General features: G+C 50.4%; 1 long non-coding RNA gene across 1 annotated transcript; it reads left to right on the top strand.

Annotated features, from left to right (window-relative positions):
* Positions 1–233: 233 nt before the first annotated feature.
* Positions 234–1,947, top strand: LOC129735283 (uncharacterized). Its single transcript, XR_008730707.1, has 3 exons — positions 234–380; positions 894–975; positions 1,389–1,947. It is a non-coding gene; the product is annotated as an uncharacterized LOC129735283 (long non-coding RNA).
* The last annotated feature ends 12,479 nt before the right edge of the window (positions 1,948–14,426 follow it).

The following is a 14,426-nucleotide window of genomic DNA, read 5'->3' as shown; positions in this document are numbered from 1 at the left end:
ATGTACTGCAATCTCGGCAATGTGTAGTAGAAGCTGTAACAGTTAACCTAATGCAGTTAACCTACAGGTGTTCCTGTCCAAGCGAGCGACAGTTTCAGATGTGTTTTCTGCTGCACTCCCTTGCTGGGGACTAGTGTTAGCCCTACGTTTCACACTGCCTTTAAGCGCTGCAGAAATGGAGTCAAGCCACTCCTTTACACGTTGCTTTCTCTTTTGGAAAGCTTCTGCAGAAACGATTCCAAGCCTCTGCACAACCTGCACACGGAGTGGGACTCCAGGACACGCCTCTCACCCAGCATTCCTCCCCATCCGTCAGCTCGCGCGACCGTGCTCGCGTCCAGGGGAGTTCTGACCTCGGTGACACAGATCAGGAAAAAAAGGTAAAGACACGAGGGCTACCGTACATGGATTCCTATCACGGTATGCGTTCCTAGTTCTCTTGAGGATGGTGTGGGACTTCAATGGCCAGATTTCCCACCGCCACCACCCCCGTGGGGAGACTACTGGCTTTCATATTTAGCATTTACTCCTTAGTTGCTCTCCCCTACCTGGAAGTTGCTATGGGCAATCACTGGTGGAACGACACAGCTGAAACTTGTTCTCTAAAAAGCAGCCTGTCAATCTGGCATGACACATGCAAGGGGCTTTCCACGTAGTAAACACTCTTAGCATTTCCTTGCGGTGTCTCTGAAGTGCCGCGTACACGGCGCTCATGCAACATCACCTTTTGCAGGCTGGCGTCCTTTGCTCACACTGTGGCAAACCTGATGGGACACCTTGGGCTAGGCCATAAAGCCCACACTCACACAGCTAGGGCTAAATGGAAACACATGCAAAAACTGTCACGAATCAGCTTCTCTTCTTTCATGGTCACTATCCCGTACGTCTTCTAGGTGCTGGATAAAATCAGCCAACTTTTGGAGACAGACTCCCTTACCAAGATCCAAGAATGGTTTGCAAGGGCAAGTAAACAAGGTAACAAAGATACACACCTGCATCCCTTTCTGAGAAGCACGCGCTCTTGTACATTCACATCAAACCCTGAAATTCTCATCGACCTGAGCTGAGTGGCATTGCCGAGGTGGAAGGAATTGGGACCAGCAAAGTGCGCTGGGCCCAGCTGTGGCTGCGCTGAGCAGTCAGGTGACAGCAGACAGAAAGCAGTCACTCACACCTCAGCGCTCTCCGGTTTGGTGCGGGGCGGAAAAACGCGCTCTCCCACTGGGGCTCTGGGCGGCTGGGGGCGGGCAGAAAGCAAACAAAATGTCTCTCTCGTGTCTTTAAGCCCTTTGAAAACGTGGTAAGGGAACTCCTGAATTCACCCCCAAACATCCAGATCAGCAGCAAGTGGGAATTTGAACAAAATTTCTGCTACCTTCACGTTTCAGAGAAAGACTTTGTGTTCAGCCTGGTGGATTGAGAACTGACTGAGAAAGACGTGCTGAAATCTGAGGAAGGTGCAGCAGAGAACATCAACAGCCCGACTCTGCTGAAGCCTCTCCCTCCACATCGGAGAAGCCTAGACGGGGAAATGACGCCGGCCACGTAAAACCTGCAGGGAGGTTGCCACAATGAGGGATAAGCTAAACCCCACAACCAGAAATTTTTGGGTTCTCCTCCTGTGAAAAAGGTAACTTTGTGATTGCAGTTGATCATGGCCAGCCTTCGACAAAAATGCTCCTAAGTACAAGCCACGCCAGGCAATTTGATACAAGTGTAGTTACACGTGTATCACATTTGATACAAGTTTGATACAAGTACCAAGTTTTAGCAGCACTGGAAACCCCTTGGAGAGCAACCTCCTTTTACATTGCGGTGCACGGTTTATACCTACAAAGACCATCAGGGCACTGGACTATCTCCCTTACGAGGACAGGCTGACAGAGCTGGGCCTGTGTAGCCTGGGGAAGAGTGAGAGGGCATCTCCTCAGTGCACATAAATATCTTTAGGGCAAGTGTCAAGAGGATGGGGCCAGGCTCTTTTCAGTGGTGCCCAGCGTCAGGACAAGGGGCGACGGGCGCCAACTGAAACACAGGAAATTCCATCCGAGTGTGAGGGAAAACACCTTCACTTGGAGGCTGTCGGAGCCCTGGCACAGGCTGCCCAGAGAGGCTGTGCAGCCTCCTTCCCTGGAGATACTCAAACCCCACCTGGACGCGACCCTGTGCAACCCGCTCGAGGCAAACCGGCTTTAGCAGGGGGTTGCACGACATGGCCTGCACAGGTCCCTTCCAACCCCAGCCGTTCCGTGAGCCTGTGACATTCTGAGGTCTGCTCCTGTAAGTCACACGCAAGCTGAAACTCCCTCTGCCAACAAACTCTGGCATCCGCCCTCATCTAACATCTCGCCCTCACTCTCTGCAGGCTACGTCAGGCCTCCTCAGACCTTTCCAGCTACCAAAGCCCACTCTTGCACCCTCTACCCAGTCAGGGCAAGCCAAACATACTGGCGCTGCCAAGGAACGCCACCGTCACCTCTTTGTGCCCCTTCTGAAGCACACGGAGGCAACACAAGCCAGTCCCAGCGTACATGATCACTTTAACAAAGCCACTCATGCCAGCTCTGACGCTGCCAGCATTTACTATTGCTTGGAACTCAGCTGGAGGAGAGGGTGAAGAGGAATCTTACCTAAGAACTAGAAGGAGGAAGAGGAAACCTCCAAAGCAAGCACCTCTGCTTTTCGACAGCGGTGCCCAGTGAGGCTTCTTTGCCAAAGAGCAGATGTGCTTCTATACTCTCAGCTGCGTACCGAACAAAGCCAAACGAGCCTAACAGCATCCTAAGCCTAGCCTCGTAATATACAGCTTGCTTTTCCAAAATGTTTTCCAGAAAGGGAGAAAGAACATCTTTTGTTCGCAACGCTGAGAAAGAGAGGTCCAGCGCAAGCAGACACGCTCTTCCCAGGGAAGAGCTACAGCTGAGAAAGTGTGGTGGAAACAAGAGGCCGTCCTGCCCTCACACTCTACCAGAAATCTCACCTGTACCACGGCCGCCCCCAAACCACGGATATCCCTTTTCCAGCGGAGGCCTCCCCTATTCACAGCCGCTGAAGCATCTCCCAGCCACCTTCACATACAGAAATATGTGACCTGAGCACTTAGATTATAAAGACAGGCGTTCAGACTTCCTAATAAAACAATTTGATGTTCATTGTATTTTGTCCTCAAGTCATTCAACCCAACCATGCTGCACAGGTACATGAGACGTGAGCTAAATGAAAAGAGGGACAGAGGCAACGCCTTTTGGCATCAGGGTCATCTGTTTGCGTGACTCAGCCAGGCCTGCACAAAGAGCTCTTGTGTGTAGGCTTGGCTCTGCAGTCACAGACATACTGCGGTAGGAAGAGGGGCACGCACACCCTGTCTGCAGAGATGCACACCAAGCCCTAGGCACTGGGGAAGAAAAGAAAAAAAAAAAAAAGAAAAAGAAAGACCCTGGACTTGCCACATGTGGCCTGCACAATGACTGCAGTCGTCTGCCTCACAGCAAGCTGGAATTTGCTTTCACAGCTCTCACGACTGGCAGAGAAGCAGCACACACTGTAGCATCCAATGCGGAGGGGGGAGACACGGGCGAGACAGGATGAGACCAAAACCAGCCTTCCAATGCACCGTGCAAACCTCGAGCCGTTGAAATACAGCCAACAAGGACAGAAATGCATCTGGCCCTTTTTCAGGCCCTGTGAGTGGACTGTGAAAGCGGAAGAATTGGGGCTTACCCATCTAAAAGATACCTCTGCCAATTAAATCTCACAAAAACAAGGCAAGGTGACAAGTCAACCCTACTCCCATCTGTTTTCCAGACTCAGATGATTCGGTGCAGACAAGCTCACTCAAGGCATCTGGCCGTTTGCGGGGAAGGAGAGAAACCCTGGCAGCACAGCGTTAAAGAAAGAGGAGCTTAGCTCAGCGCAGAGCTCAGTGTTCTCTTTCCAAGGGCCCCTGCCTTCAAATCATGCCTACTATAGTCACAACTACCACCTCCATTCCCATCTCCCGCTGCAGGAGAGGAGTATGCCAAGACCCGGTGGCCTACCTCAGCTCGGCTTTCTCGTGCTGCTCACTCACTGCTGCACGTGCCCAGCTGTGCTAGAGCCCCCAGCGGAGCAGGCTGGTAAGGCTGAAGGAACGTGTGGCCGCACATTCAGGAAACAGAGTTTTTATGAATGGCTGGCCAAAGGCCAGTCACACAGAGTGGGCATTACTCAGGTCTGCCTGCCAACTCAGACCACAGAGGCAGAAACTCATTCGCACAAAGCCATGTAAATGGGGAACATTTTCCGAGATATGTAATTTCTGTACAGCTGCACAAGAGTAGGAGTCTGCCGTCTGCAGTAAATGGGGACGGAGCTTCTAGCAGGACAGGAGCTGGCAGTGCTTTGCAACTTCCCTGGTGTCTTAGGTGTAAACACTACAAAGTCAGCTGGAAACCAGACAGCAGGGTTAAGTGACCACACACTGACAGGGCTGTGGTAATGACTTGTTGAACGGGCCACACTTGAACTTGACCACATGCTTTTGGGCTGTACTCATGACTGTCTTAGTCCCATTCAAATCTCTGTCCTGAGTGTTTCCTACCAGCTGTCCCTCAGCACCATGCTGCAGCAGCTGAGCCTGAAAACCTTAATTACATCGCAGAGGCCTCACAGGATCACTACTGAACAGAACCAAAACTAAAGCAACCACATTAATGTAGTCTTTCAACAGCACGGTTGCATTCCCTCCATGAACTTTGAAGCTGACAGGTCATGGAACAAACGTGGTAAGAGCCAGAAGGGCAATAGTTTGCAAGGATAGTTACAATCAATTGCACCTTCTCACCCATTTCCCTTTCCAAAGCACCCGTGACTGTATTTGCTAGACGTCTGACAACAAAGCTCTCTCAAGGGCACTTCACCCATCCTAGTAATAAAGAGAAGAACAAGGTTATGTTCAACGTGTGACTCAAGATAAGCATTAAAGCTGTTTGTGTTACGTTATCCTTGATCCCACCTGCCTGCCTTATTAGAGGCCTGGATTCACTAGCACGAGAAGCTGAAGCAGATTCTTACAATCACGTCAGGGTGCAGCAGCGGCAGAGTAACTCTCAAGACTGCTCTGTGAGGCAGCGACGTTTCTGTGTCCTCTGATAAAATTAGATGTCCCAGCTTCTGAACTATTGCTTGTCCCTACCCCAAAAAGCTGGGAGTCTCTAGTCTTTAGGATGTGTCTGCTGTTACTGAGAAGGTTCGGGTAGTACCCTGACTTCAACAGTCACACATCCATGTCAACTATTGCTAAATGCTCCGTGAAGTCCTCAGCTTGCAAACTAAGCTTCTTCTGCAAGTACTCCTTTCTATCCTTCTCCCCAGACGTAATCTTATCACTGCAGAGCTGGCCCACTCGAGAAATACGTGAACTCTTTGGAGTGCACAGCAAACGCAGAAGTAAGCAGGAGTTATCCACTGGATCGTGATGACTGAATATGGCCAAGTTTTCAGAGCCTCCTGAAAAACAAAAACAAACACAGAGCGCTAAACTCAGCTACCTGTGCAGCCGTTCCAAACAATGTCATGAAGCAGTCAAGAAGTAGAATAAAATGCATTAGAATAACACTGACTATTACCAGCTCTGTAACTTACTCGCTGTAGTTAAGTAAAGGAACACTTCAATTCTATCTGAGAACGACAGGAAGCCAGAAGAAATGCACTAACAGTGTCCTCGCAAGAAAGTCAGTCATGCCGCACACCTGGATTCTACAATTCACACCAGGGTAACCGACTTCCCCAGCCCACACCCACTCTCCTTCTACAAGAGAAGACAAGAAAAAATATCTAACAGGTGTTCCCTGCAACAAAGTAAGATGAGATTAAAAATACTGAATCACTCAAACGTCCCCCAATACGCATTGCTGGCCCCCTGACTTCTCAACCAGCTGACCACTGCTGCAGAGGTAGGACGTACTACCTGGCGAGTCCGCGACCTTCTTCACAGAGGCAGCCACAGGCACTCGGGCATTAAACAAAGACACAGGACACAGCATGTGAAGTACGTGGCGGCACGTATATCAGGACCCAAGCAAAATACAGCACAAGGCCAAGACCGCTCAGCATGCTTTTTCCCAGGCGTGTCGGTCCATGGCCAGCCTACCAGCCTCCGCTTTCATGCTGCAAAAAGACGCTGGTGAGACAGGAGGACTGCCTCCCTGCTCTCTCAGGAGGAGTTGCAGCACCATGGCAAGTGCTGGAGGGGTCACAAATCGCACAAGCACGCTTGCTTTTACAAGCTGTTCTCTCAGAACCTCTCACAAACGTCCAAAGCCAAAGGTTTCAGCGTCTCGCATTTGACCTGACGCTGGGGCAATTTTCATGTGCTGCAACTAATTTGGCTGTTTTCAACAGTGACTTCACACTGGACTCACTGCAAGAATGGGCCCTTTGGGGCTTCTTGAACACGTCGCTTCACATAGCCGCAACCGGCTGCCTGAAAGCAAATCACCGCTTTACTCTCTTAGGATCGTGTCTACAGCTGGTGAATACACTGATGAACAGCCAGGCACCTGAAGCATTTAGAAAAGGGTCAGTGCGCACATCGGTGTGAGTCCAGGCCCGCCAAGAACAGCCTCTTCTAGGTGGCTGCAGAAGTGTAGGACGCTGAAAGGCTGAGAACGGCAGCAGCAGCCAGAGGGCTGAGCCCATCGAAACCCCAGTCTACTCTCGCTTGCTGTTCTATCTCGCCAGTTAACACATCCCGAGGACAGCATCCGGGAGAGACGACGCATGACCACAGGCATGAACTTCAGCCTAGTATCACCTGACGAGCTTAGCACAAAGAGAGAGCAAAGGGAAACAGCAGCAATGCCCCAACTCCTGGCTAAGGCGCCAGCGAGAGGACAGGAAGAGCGGGCGACTGAGACAAGCAATGTGTACAAAGAGGCCGCACAGCCGGTCCCCAAGCTGCTGTGATGCTGCCGAGCTGGAAGGCTCCCGGTGCCAAGAGCAACATACCGCAGAGCACCTTTTCCTTCTCTTTCTCCACAGGCAGGTAAGCTTCAGATTTGCAACAGCTTGATCTGAAAATACGTGCATGCGCACGGCGCGGGTGCGTTGGCCTCATTTCACTGGCAACGATGCAGGACAGGCTGCGTAATGCCGTAAGAGGCTTTCGGACCCACTCAGAAAGTCTCCAAAGTCCCCAGTTTGTCTGTGCCACCTGCTCGTGCACTCTCAAGCCTGAGGAGATGAGGCACGTGTACGAAACCATCTTAAGGAAACCTTAGAGAGGCTGAAGAGCCTTAGATCAGGTTTAATAGGTGCTATGTGCATTAACGCGCAGAACCTCAGCTGTAACGATGTAGCTCCTTGTAATTGCATTGCTTGGCACGTTTACATCAGAGAATCAGTGTAATAGACGGTGGGCATACTCACGCTGCACTTCTTGTTACAGAAATAAGAGCAGCAATGCTCTCATGAAAAAGCTGATCTCGTTTCGGGAACAAAAGCAATCACATTTCTGTAAAGCCTAACAAAAAAGCCCACATTACTTGAGCCACTAGCCACCCTTCTAACAGAACAGGCTTTTCTACGGCTGTTCAAAAAGAACAGACAGAAACGCACCGACTGTAGAAAGCCACAACCTGTTGGTTGCCAACCCTTTACAGGCCTGTGGGGATCCCACTTCTACTCTCCGTTTGAAAGCAGTAACAACAGAGGGAGGAATGAAAATGGATACAAGCCAAGCCATGCCTGGGTCAGCCCCCTGATTCCAGCTCAGCTCAGAACAACAGTTACGATGACGTCTTCTTACGCTCTTCAGCTGACCCGCGCGGAAGCTGTACTTGCTCAGAAGCTGCAGTTACCTGGCTAGTCCCTACAGGAGAAAGGGATGGGGCAGGCTCACAAGCCTGAAGCGAAGCCACGCTTCCACGGTCTCCGTTTCCGTCCTTTGCAAGAGCACTTCAGTCAGTTAGAAATGAGTGGAACCAGAACATCCAGCCAAAACTGAGACTATGCCTCTTTTTGTAAAGGAAAAATATTTTGACAGAGAAAACAATGCACGCAGGATCATGTCATAAATCAGACCTACTGAAACTCAGTAAGTGACTTGAAAGAGAGAGCTCCTGTCTCCTGGTACTGTTCTGAGGCTCCGTGATCAATTTTGCTAGGAGGACCGAGAAGTAACCAAAAGCGATCGTGACGCCTCAACTCCATGCGCACCATGTGCCAACCAAGGCACGTGATTCGCGCTTGCACAGATGTCCATCCTGCTCAAGCTGAAGTCTAAAGCATTGGCGTAACCCCACGCTCGTAGCTCATCTAGCGACCCCAGCTATCTGCGCATGGTATACAAGTCAGCGTGGCTCAGCTGATGAAGGCAGTTTGGTTGCTGGTGATTGTCTGTTGAGGAGCTCAGGAAAATTAGAATTTCTGCTTGTTTGTGCCAAGTGTTCATGCACACTTGGCAACGGCACTAGCGGAACAGGTTGTGAGGTCACCATTCACCGCTTTCAAGAAAACTTAGGGCAGAAACAGAGAAGGCGGCATCCATTCAAATAGCATCTACTAATGCTCTTGGGTAACGTGCCCAACTTGGTATGTAGAAAAAATCACATTTAAAAGAATTAAAAAAAAAAAAAAAAGGAATGCAATCGCTTCCTTGGGAAACAAAATAAATTCTACATTTGCCATTACTTTATTTTTTACAAAAATAAGCTATTAATACGGAAGCTTCAGGGTAAAAAAACCACATTTATCTTTGCCCTTCATGTCCAGGAACAGCTCTGGGCCAGCTACGGAACTATCGAGCATTGGGACAATCCGGTGTCACAAGGGCAGCAGATGGTCTTTGGAGCGGAACCACTTCACGTCCAAACTTCCTCCCATGGACTACGTGCCCCATCTTTCCCATCGTCTCATTGTGAAGCCTAGTCGCTGTCCGAGTCATCGTCTTCATCTTCTTTTCCAGACAGAGCACGCTTGGACGAATCATCGGCCTCTCCCAATGCAACAGCCCCTTTCCGCTGTGGCAAGACACTGAAGAAGGCGTCCTTCCAGTCTTTCTTCTCCAGGTACGCCAGGATGATCTCAAACACTGCAACATCAAGAAAGACCACCAGCTCTTCAACAAGGAGGTGAAGGAACTGCTGATAGCACCACCTCCCACATCCATCCTTACAGAGCTTCTCATGCATTCGCTTGCAGCATCTTCAGGCTAAATCTGGTGAAGCACAAGCAGAAGCGCACAAGGCAAGTCTGCTACAGCCGCAGCCTAAAGCCAAGCACACTGTGAGCCCCCAGTTACTACCGCAGCGCTTTCCTGCAGCGGCTCCACTTTGAATTAATTGCCCTCGGGGACAGAGAGGAACGGCCCCCCACTACTGCAGCTCTCACCACTGCCCTTTATACAGGCACTAATGCTTTCCCACATTCGTTTGACAGGAATATTGCTGTGGATGCACCTTGACAAGGACTTGGTCCCCTCCCTAACATAAGCGCAGCCCAAAGTCTTCCTGAAACCTGCCGTCATTGTCTTCCTCTTACTTTTCCACCTGCGCTTGTGGCAAAAATCCTTATTAGTCTCCAACTCCATGACCCCTTCTTGCCGTTTCTAGGATGCTGACTCTAACAGCCATCTCCTCCTCCTCCTCCTCCTGTTTCAGCTCCTAAAACTTTCCCTAAGTGACAATAACCCCAGACAGCATTACATACAAACCTCACTGGCAGATTCTTGCCTAGAACAACCCCAGGCTATCCAAAAACCCACTCAACACAGACTGTGGCTCGGCAGCAGCAGGCAAGGCTGCAGGAGGCCCTCTGGCTGGCGAGTAAGCCAGACCTGGATGACAAATGTGGGACAGAGGGGTGGCTCGTCTGGCTTGGGGCTACAGGAATAGTGCTGACACCACCGGAGAATGCTGACTTCAAAGAACGCCCGCAGCACAAGCAGCCTCAGTGCCGAGCGACAGCATACGAGAAAGGTTCAAAGGAGCCCTGGAGGGAAAAAAAGCCTGACAGAGAATTAGGCAGGCATTCAGAAATGGGGGAGCAGCATGGACCTCATACTCGCCGAGAGCCAAGTTACAGAAAACTGTCACATTTACTAGAGGCTTCCTGCACCCAGGCTGACGGGACAGCCAGCTGCTCCCTGGGACGCTGATACTGAAGAGCTGGCCATTTCACTAAGCAGGCTATTCACCTGCAATGTACTGTGAAGGCATGAGCTCTCCAAGGACTGTATCACTATCGCTGTTACTGCAGAAAGCACCTGTGGCAAAAATGCCGGCTGAAGAGACAAGAGGAGTGTAAGGAGCACGTTTCCTCTCCCTTGCCTTGGAACTTCCTTTATCTGCATAGTGAAAACGGAACTGATGGAAACACAGTGGCTTCCACAGGAGAACAGAGGCTCCTTGGATGGGCTGCGATAGCAGCAGCAAGTCTTGTGCAAGGACACAAGGCGGCAGTGGGAACAGCCGGCAGCCTCCACTGCAGGCTGGAATGAAGCAACACCGTCTTGTAGCGTACGTTACAAAGCATTAGCCTTGGCATACAAACCTGAACAGAAGGAAACACACTCTCCCAGCTACACCTGCAGCTGTGCTTTGCAACACAGTGTTTTACATGGATCTCAGATCATCCAAGCTTGATAGTTCCAGGTCGAGTCAAGGAAAAAAGAAAAGTCTCCTCTTACACCGTGTCAGTTTCCTGGCATCAAGTATTTCACACATACCCGTCTCCCTCATGCCTTTTTAACATGGCAATGCAGGCACCGAACTGCCCGTGGAAATGCATGGAGAGTCAATCCCAAGAGAGGAGGATGCTAAGTAAATAAGCAAAAAGCAACAAGCAAGTTGCCCTGTTACTGACGCCGCCAGTCTCCCACCACCAGACGGCCGGTTTCATTAAGGCGCTTCAAAGCCTGACAAGGCCGCTCGGAGGGACTTTCTCCTTCTACAGGACTTCCCAAATTCACACCTGTCACAAGAAGCTCCCCAGGGACAGGGCAGGCCCTGCAGTCTCCTCTGCTGAGCCCCGTACCGTCCTCGGCTTGCTTCCACTGCTGCACCGAGGCCAGAGTTACCAAATCAAAAGAGAAAGGGCGAGCAATGGTGCAGTTACACTAAGCAGCACGGTGGATGTACTCACAGCAAAACACAAAAACCTCGGTGCAAATGTCCTTCTCCTCACCTACACAAAATTTAGAACAGGAGACTGGAGAGGCAGCTTGATTCTCTCCACCTTACTCATGCCTTACTGCCCTGAAAGCTGTCTTTTAGGCTCAGCTTGTAAGCTATCAGGGTTACCATATACAACAGCCTTTGGGACAGCTAGTAAAGGCACCTCTGCTTTTGGTGGTGGGGGGGTTGTGTTTCTTTCCTGCCCAGAAACCTTAAGCAAAACACTGCTCTAGTATAATCCTTGCCTTACGAAGTGTCTCCGCGTTAAGAGCCTTTCAGCCGTGATCTGAAAATGTTTGAGAAGGGCAAGGGAAGACAAGCTCACGCAAAATGAAAGCTCGCCAAATAAAGTGCTGTGTTACTTTGCATATATGGCACACTGTGACATACAGCCAAAAGGACCATAAATAAAATCTGGGCATGCAGCCACGGAACTAGGAAGCATCAGCCACAGCCTCTTTTAAAGGCAAGTTTCTGCTTAAGTACAAAGTTACGCACATCACAGGAACCGGGTAGTTTTTCAGAGGAAGAGCAAAGGATAAACAAATGTTGTTTGCTTCTTTAGACCTGGCAAATCCTGTGTCCAAGTTGAGCAAAAAAGACCCTTTCCAGCTGTGCCAACACTCCATACCATAACGACTAGATCAAGTCAAAACCACATCAACAGAGTAACATCAAATAAGGTGCAAGGAGGGACAAATAGAAAAAAAAAAAAAGAAAGGAAAAAAAAAGGCCCTGTAAGGAAACAGACCCCACAGTTTACCTTGTGGTGATTGTGACCCAGCAGTCCTCCAGTCCCATAGGCTTTCTTCTCACCCAGCTCACTGAGAACATCTGGGGAATCTGAAGACAGACAGATGTAGGTCTTCTTTCTTTAGTAGCTCACCGTAGCGCTCTGTTCTCATTTGCAGAGCCTCAAAAAAAGGGAGTGAAAAGACCGACATGTGCGGCGAATGAAGAGACGGGACGCAGCTTGATGCAAGCAAGTTGTCGGTTTATTAGTGATTGTCTTACAATTATATACGTTTCTACCTTCTACATATTACACACTGATTGCTTAAATCTTAAGCGTAAAAAACACTGATTGGTTGATATTTAAGGCACACCGTTAAAACAATAGGAACTTACTAGTTTACCTTGACATAGCAACAATTTCTATTCCAAAATTAGGGGGTTTCCTTATGGGCGGCTTTCTTGATTAACAAAGTTACAGATCGGCGCTCTCCGTTCCCTTATCTGGCTACTCGTTTCTCTGTCCGTCTGGTTGCCTCCTCAACTGTAACGGCTCAGGGGTCTGCAGTTAGCTTGTTCCTTTGTTCCCAGGGCTTGTGCCCTACAACTTCTAACGAGTCTCTATTCATCAGGCTATCAGTACTTGGACTCTTGCCCTTGAGGCCTTCTCCTACAGACATGCCCATTTTGAATCTTGCCACCACTGACTTCGCGCACCAAGGAGACGCTCAGCTGCAAAGCAGTCAGGTTGCCGATACCCCAAGCCCTCCCAGCACACTGGGAGCCAGTCTTGTGATGTGCTCCTGCAGGTGCACTGCTCTGGCCTTTTAGCCAAGCCTCTCAGCTCAGAGTCCCGCCCTTAATCAGCCAAAGCGCTAGAATGAAAACAAACCACCCACCTGCAGAAACCTGGCTCTTTGCAGGGCTTCTGCCTCCCCGATTCCCTTGTCACACTCTTCCCCACCCTTGTCGCCTCCCACCCACGGCGGAGCCCTGGCTGGAAGCTCTCCCCTCTTCCCACCTCCCTGGGAGCCTGCCCTCCAAACCCACTGCTCCCAGTGGCACTGCAGCTGCAAAGAGAACAGGGGACAGTGGCTCTTGAAGTCTCAGCGGCAGGGACACAGTGAGAATCTGAAGGCTTTGCTGAATCCCTTTGCTGACGCTCACAAGAGCCCAGCGGAGACAGTAAATTATGCCATTGTGCAAGCTACTTAAGAACCATACTCTGTCTGCCTGTGGCTGTACCTGCTCCCGATTCCTTGGCTTTACAGTCCAGCTCCTCGGTAACCTGTGGGAATGGCTTTCAGTGAACAGTGAAACAAGGACAATGTGCCGATCGTGCTGATGGGAAAACACAATTCAGTAGGTCAGCAAGACGTGCTGCGAGAGGATGCGCCTCTCTTACCACGTGCAACACCCTGCTCGACTTGTGATCGCCCGAGCCGCTGGCTCCATCAACACCCACAGGCGCAGGCCCCGTTGCTGCCCACGTTCTTGCCCTCTCCTGGCACAACATCCTGCTGCGAGGAACTGGGTGCAGGTCAGCACTACGTGCCTTTGCTGTGGATTTCAAGCCTCAGCTCTTTTCCTACGGTGCTCAGCGTTCCCAAATGAAGGTTTTCCCTTCAGAAACAAGCAAAACAGAGATAAAATGCTGCATATAGCCTAGAGAGGCATCCCTACTCAAGGCGAGAGCTGTGCCAGCTGGTGCTGCACGGCAGAGCTCAACGGGCCCTGGGCCGTCCAAGATTAACGGAGTCAGAGAATTACCTCACAGTCACATCTGCACACCGCCTACAGAAGTCAGCCTCTTCCAGGCTTGGCCTGAGTCAGACCGTGGCCAGCACTGCCAGGTGGGCACGTTGTTCAAACTAGCCCTTGGCTGTCGGGCTCTTATCTGTCTCCCGGAACGCACTGTGAGCCAGGACCAGAGCCGCCCGTCACCGCCACCACTGGTGGTCATCACTTGAGCATTGTGATGCAACACAGGTTAGAATGCGGGGGGGGGGGGGGGGGGACGGGACACGACTGGCGACAGGGGGAGCACATCACCACCCTCCACCCCAAGATGACAGTCAGTTCCTCTTACCCTCACAGAGTGGTGGCATGCTCACCTCTTGCCTCTGTGCCATAACTAGGATACTGGTCATTTACACGCTTACAGGTCCACAGTAAGTAGATAGTCGAGCAGAGCTATTTGTGATGTGCTCATTTGTGTGGTTTGGGTGGCTGAAGCTGGGGTTTTTGTTTTATGATGTACCAAAATGTTGGGGTTTAATCCCAGCCGGCAACCAAGCACCACACAGCTGCTTGTTGACTGCCCACCACCCAGAGGGGTGGGGAGGAGAATTGGAAAGGAATGTTCAAAGTCGAGGGTCGAGATAAGAACAATTTAATAATTTAATCAGAAATGTTAAGTAAAATTGACTAGATACCACACAGATTGAATTCTTTTTCAAATGTAGTTGCATTATCCCAAATTAACTTTTGAATTTCAGTGGGGAAGGTGCCCTCTGCACCTTCACTTCGAATTGCTGCTAC

This window comes from Falco cherrug, chromosome 1 (genome assembly GCF_023634085.1).
Source record: "Falco cherrug isolate bFalChe1 chromosome 1, bFalChe1.pri, whole genome shotgun sequence".
Taxonomy (NCBI): Eukaryota; Metazoa; Chordata; class Aves; order Falconiformes; family Falconidae; genus Falco; species Falco cherrug.
The sequence above is the reverse complement of the archived record's forward strand: the minus strand, read 5'-3'. Positions and strand labels throughout refer to the sequence as shown.